The 6,615-nt window shown below is 40.8% G+C and overlaps 1 long non-coding RNA gene across 2 annotated transcripts; it reads right to left on the bottom strand.

Annotated features, from left to right (window-relative positions):
* Positions 1–1,211, bottom strand: LOC120663333. 2 transcript variants are annotated; one of them, XR_005670477.1, is made up of 3 exons: positions 790–1,211; positions 411–610; positions 1–325 (listed from the first exon to the last, which is right to left on the bottom strand). It is a non-coding gene; the product is annotated as an uncharacterized LOC120663333 (long non-coding RNA). The 2 variants fall into 2 exon arrangements; XR_005670476.1 differs by lacking the exon at positions 790–1,211 and having other exon boundaries at positions 411–762.
* Between the last annotated feature and the right edge of the window lie 5,404 nt (positions 1,212–6,615).

Genomic DNA, 6,615 nt, shown 5'->3' with positions numbered 1-6,615 from the left:
TTAGGTAGCATTAACGACCACTTCAACAACTTTAGCAACCACATTGGTATAGGTAATGTTTTTACATTGGCACCACTTTGTACCACGTGCAACGACCACATACCTTTTAAAAGGAGAATGCAAGTAAAATAAATAAATTTACAAAAACAAACATAATTGTAAATCACAGTACTTGAAGATGTTTCTTTCTGAAAGAGAAAAAACAATCTGTCCAAGACAGAAACTAGCAGAGACTAACTTAAGGCTAATCCTAGCAGCAAGAGGCCTCCTCAATAACCATTCACTTGTCTTGCTTCTAATAATCTTCTCCATCCTGATCCCTACCCTACAATATGTAAGTTTCATATCAGCACCCAAACAAAGAAAAAAAAGTAGATTAGGAATACATCTTTTTTAGTGTAGAGGCTTACAGATACTGGCTATTCATGTTGGCTACAATTAGCACTCACACTTCTTTATTTGTGCCCACTCTTCTTCCATTCGGCTCACATGATTGTTAACCTTCCGATTTTCTTCATGAAGGACTTGATTACCATCTCTAAGTGCTCAATTATCTTCTTGAAGTGCCTGTCTTTCATGCTTGTCCTATTAGTTTTTCTATCAGTTCAGCCTTGCAGAGACATGATTAAAACTCACTGTGAATATAAACGGAGAACTGACAATAGACCAGATGAATTTTCAGAATGTCAATGTGAACTTGTTTCTGTGTTTCCTCAAGAATAGCTGATGATTCGTCAATTACTTTCTTTCGTGATGCTTCATATTGACTAAATAACAGTCTATGTTTACCTGGGAGTCCTCTTGATGTCTTCCATTCTGTTCCCCTTCCAAAGAATCTACAACAGTGAGATTTTATTGTGATAGAATATGATATAGCACTGATATTGTATTCTACCAATTTATCTTGTTCATATGCAAAACATATCTGATAAAGTCTAAATGAGGAAACTAAGTGAATCTTCTCTGTAATAAAAGTGAAGCTCAAAAATTGTGAAACTAAAGGAAACATGATGTAATCAAAGATTATAAACTCACATCACAAACTAAGCAAACAAATGCTAAACTTTGCCAGGAAATAAATAGAAAGGAGGAAAATAAATGAATATAATTATTAGCTTAGCATCATACATTTAATGTCCGAAATGAACAGACTTAATCTGAGCAGAGTATAATAGGATTGTTGTGCCAGTTCAGCATATATGGAACATGCCTTCCAGAAGATATTTTTATCCTGGACTCAAGTGAATGGACAACTTTATTAAGCTAAACTAGATTATATCTGAAAAATGTTAGAGCATCCATCTTTGGAATATTCGTCATTTTCAAAAAGCAAAGATTTGGACTTTGGACTCATTCTCTTAACGGCTGATGCATTATTGGATACTAGCTAGAGCACTAACATAATAGAATGCAGAAGCATCCCCTTCATTCATATATTATAATGAATAGGAATTTACAAGAAGGTGCTACAGGGTCACTTACATACACTTGGGAAAAGGTTGCTGTACTATATTTTCACAAATATATGCTCCAGATAGTAACAAATATTTGCATTTTGTTCTTACTGATGGACTTAAGATGTGAGCTCGTGAAAATGGCAGATGTAATCTGATTAAAAAAATGCAGAAAACAGCAGCCTGTGAAGTGTAAGATATTAGAAGTGGAATATCCGGTTCATTTGAGATTTGAATGCATTTTCAGCAAGACTGATAGCAAAATCGCAGATTATATTGAATCTTAATGCTTTATTACTGTCACTACTCATAAGCACCATAACAAAACAATGAAAATTCAGTATATGCAAGAGTCTGCAGTTCAGTAGCAATTTATAAGTGAACTGGTTCATATATTTGTATTCTGAAAATGATCATACCACTACTACAAAAACGTTGATTTGTCCCGGTTGGGAAACCGCTGTTGTCCCGGTTTCCCAACCGGGAACGCCTGTCCGGGACAAAAGGGGGTCCCCTTTTGTCCCGGGTGTGGCAACCGGGACAAAAGAGGACCTTTTGTCCCGGTTGGTAACACCAACCGGGACAAAAGGTGCAGCCAGCGCCCACGTGGCTGGCGCACCCTTTTGTCCCGGTTGGTGTTACCAACCGGGACAAAAGGTCTCTTTTTTTCATGTTTTTCTTTTCTCAATTCTTTTTCTATTTCAATTATACTTTTGCATTTCAATTAAACTTATATATTGGAATTCAGTGTGTATGATCTCCACTAATATATACATATATATAGTTACTTATATAATATTTGTCCTAGATAGTTTTCATATATAAATTAATTCACTTATATATATATATATATGTATACACATATCTATACATGTGAATTCCTTTACATATGAAAATGTCTAGGACCAATATTATATAAATATATATACACATATATATTATTGGAGTGCTTATATATATAATACATACATACTCCATCATATTTGCATAGGTATATTCGTTCTTAATTACATAGTAGAATTCGCCTTTTGGAAATTTAATGCATACATACATACTCATAAATAGAAATTTAATACATAGACACACATATATATTTACATAGTTATATTCGTTCTTAATTACATATATACACGTATATTGTCATATTTGCTGTGATTGTCAATATTAGATATTCCATCATAGTAGAATTCGCCTTTTGGATCGGGGACTTGCTCAACAATAAATCCGGAGAATTGTTCTTGAATCGCCATAATCTTTTCCTCCGGTATGAGTTTATCGCGCATCTCCCCGACCTATGGAAAAAGGGGATAATTAATTTCGACTAATTAAAATACGAGTTCAAATATTAACAAGTTTTTTTACTTACTTCCTCCTCCCAATCTGTCCAGCCCTTTGGAGGACCTACCAGACCATGGATGTTCTCGCATACATAGTATGCGCACAATACAGTGCCTGATTTCTGCCTCATACACTTTAAGAGAGAAGAAATTATCAGGTATTTACATGAATATATAATAAAACTAATGAATCGTGCAACGAATCATCCAAGCGCGTACCGGAAAATCTGTCTTGATCTTCAATTCCTTGTCAAATTTGCCTGGATGATTTTTAGCGAATTCTTTCCAAACCCTGTGCATGATTAGAACAATTATAGTCAAGTAACAAAGTGATTCAAATTATCGGTCATGGACGGAGTAGTGGTAGAATTACTTTTTCATCATGTTAAGAAGATTTTCGTATTGTTCTGGAGGTCTCCTCAATGAGTCCATAACCACGAGTAGGCTCTTCTCGGGAATTATGATAATTAGGACAAAGTGTTCACTGCAAGATTATACGGAGGCAGTTCTTGGTAGTTAAGGTTTAAACAATTCGATTACAGAATAGAAAGAGTTAGACGGAAGGAATCACTCACGCAAAGTTATAAGGAAACAATATCATTTGCTTGTTGTGATGAACGCTTATGTACTTGAACAAGTTTTGGAATATGTCATCGGAATTGTCACGTAGAAGCCTCCAATTACAAGTAATTGGGTCGATGAAGCCGAGGTGAGAGTATCCCTTTCTTCTGCAAGTATGTATCTCCATTCTACATGATACCGAATAAATCAAGAGATCAGTATGTTGAGATCATGCAAAACAATACGTAAGGAGAGTAAAATACTTACAGAACCCACAAGCCGACCATAGAGATATCGAGGGCCTCCTGATGGAATAGTTGGTAAATTTCTTTCCAGTTTATCCATATAATGGCCTCCCCCCATAAGAAATCGTCATCTTTAATCTTTGCGCCCTGCATGAAGATGCAATCGGCCATCGCACGCATGTAGTGCTGGTGCAGCTTATACATTTGCGTTGGAAGCACAGACACTACTTCGGGGGGTACAAGAGTTTTGCCGATCTCAAACGTCCATTTGACGACCACATCGGCCTTTGGAATATCTTCTCCCCCTGCAATCTGAGCGGCCGTCAGGTTTGATTCTTTCAGAAATGTAACAAAGTCTTGTTCTTGCGTCGTCTGTCCCACTATGAGAGGCTCTATTGATTGTTTCTTTCGGGCTCCGAGCTGTGGAACGTCGGACGACGACGACTTTGATTGTCTCTTCTTTTTCTCAGTAGTTTTCTCTTATTTACTTCGCACATTCCCTTAAAAAATTTCAAATCTATCGGATTTATCACTTTCTCGGACTCCGGCTTCGGCTTCGGCTTGAAGTGCTCTTTAACTCTTTCTTGAGTTATCCGATCACATTCTTCAAGGCTCATGTCCCAGGGTTTAATAGGAGCCTCCTTGGTTTTCTTCTCCTTTTCCTTCTTCTTCTTTGGAGGCTCCTTAGCCGGTGCAGCTACCTTCTTTGCCGGCGGCCATTTCTGCTTCTTTGCCGGTGGCGGAGGGGGTGACCATGGAGGCGACGATGACGCTTGAGTGTTCATCGGCGCATGAGATGATGGTGATGGAGAATGTGTCGGTGAACCTTGCTGAGACAGTGCTGCCCTTGGGGAGTTTTGCGGAGATGCCGGTCTTGGAGAGGCATGCTGAGATGCCGGTCTTGGTGTTTGATCATCCGACTTTAGGACAATGTAGCGCTTATCCCATAGGATGTCCTCTCCCGATCGCCTCCAGGAATATCAAGCTCGAGCGTCTCCCAACCCTGGCACACCTGCTCCACGCCAACTCTTGTGTATCTAGGCAGAATTTGTTGGCCGTGGTACACGTCGCCTGGTTCGGTTGGCATGGCGGTACCGTACGCAACAGTGAACATTAAGTTCTTAACGGCAGTCTGCAGGTCACAAGGTGTCCGGTGGGTGATCTCATCCACTGGAAATCGCTGCGGGGCCGACGCTTCAACTGCGGCCTGGATCCCCGTGGGCTCGGCGATGGCGACGTCTGTGGAAGCGCAGCTGCTTTTCCTCTGAGACAGGTGATCGGCTGCGACACTAGGCTCTAGAGGCACCGTTTGCGCTTGCTGTTGCTGGCTCATTGCTACGGCCACTTGGCGTTGAACCTCTTCCTCCAGTCTTTGATCGTGTGACATGAGCCGTTCCTCTAGCCTTCGCAAGTGCTCCCGCTCATCATTCTTTCTTCTTTGCCGGCTTCTATATGAACAGTCATAATCCCCCGCAGCACAACCGGAAGAAGTTCGGTCATAAGCACATGGCAGTCATGGGACTTGAGATTTGTAAATTTCTTCTCTGCCAAATTTAAGATTCCTTTTATATTGGATGAGTATCCAGATGGAACCTTTATACTGCTCAAGCAGTCAAACATGGTTTCTTTCTCTTCCTTGCTAAGAGTATAGCTGGCAGGACTTAAGTATTGTCGTCCATTATCTCGCTGTTGTGGATGTAAGGCATCTCGTTCTTCCATACGTTGCAATTCTTGACGTGCTTCTACTGTATCTTTTGTCTTTTCGTACACTCCCAAGAATGCTATCAGGTTGACGCAAAAATTCTTCGTGTGGTGCATCACATCAATTGCATGACGAACATCTAAGACTTCCCAATATGGTAGCTCCCAAAATATAGATTTCTTCTTCCACATGGGCGCCATTCCGTTTTCGTTCGGAACAGGTTGGCTACCAGACCCCTTTCCAAAAATAACTTCTAGATCTTTTACCATGTTGAAGACGTCTTTACCACTACGGTGCATCGGTTTTGTTCGGTGGTCCGCTTGGCCTTTGAAATGCTTGTCCTTCTTTCGTACCGCATGCCTGATGGGAAGAAACCGACGATGACCCATGTATACAACCTTCTTACAGTGAGTCAACCATATATTATCGGTATCATCTAAACAGTGTGTGCATGCTTTGTATCCCTTGTTCGAATGTCCTGACAAGTTACTAAGAGCAGGCCAGTCATTGATCGTTACGAACAGCAATGCTCGTAGGTTGAAGTTTTCCTGTTTGTATTCATCCCACATCCGTACACCTTCATCGCCCTAGAGCAATAAGAGTTCTTCGACCAATGGTCTTAGGTACACATCAATGTCATTTCCGGGCTGCTTTGGACCTGGGATAAGCACTGGCATCATGATGAACTTTCGTTTCATGCAGAGCCATGGTGGAAGATTGTACAGACAAAGAGTCACAGGCCAAGTGCTATGACCACTGCTCATCTCACCAAAAGGATTCATGCCATCCGTACTCAAACCGAACCTTATGTTTCTCGCATCCAAATCAAATTTAGGGTACGTTCTATCTATTTTTCTCCACTGCGACCCATCAGCGGGGTGTCTCAACATCGAGTCTTTCTTGCGTTCCTCTTTGTGCCATCACATCAACTTAGCATTATCTTTATTTCTAAACAGACGCTTCAAACGTGGTATTATAGGCGAATACCACATGACCTTCGCAGGAACTCTCTTCCGGGGAGGCTCCCCCTCGACATCTCCAGGATCATCTTTTCTAATCTTGTAACGCAATGCACTGCATACGGGACATGCATCCAAATTCTTGTACTCGCCTCGGTAGAGGATGCAGTCGTTGGGGGCATGCATGTATCTTTTGCACTTCCAGTCCCAAAGGGCAAACAAGTTGTTTGGCTTCATACGTTGTGGCAGGCAATTCATTGTCCTTAGGAAGCATTTTTTTAACAAGTTTGAGTAATTCACCAAATCCCTTGTCGGATACACCATTTGTCGCCTTCCATTGCAGCAACTCCAAGGTGG

The sequence above is a fragment of the Panicum virgatum genome, chromosome 3N, assembly GCF_016808335.1.
Source record: "Panicum virgatum strain AP13 chromosome 3N, P.virgatum_v5, whole genome shotgun sequence".
NCBI lineage: Eukaryota > Viridiplantae > Streptophyta > Magnoliopsida > Poales > Poaceae > Panicum > Panicum virgatum.
The sequence above is the reverse complement of the archived record's forward strand: the minus strand, read 5'-3'. Positions and strand labels throughout refer to the sequence as shown.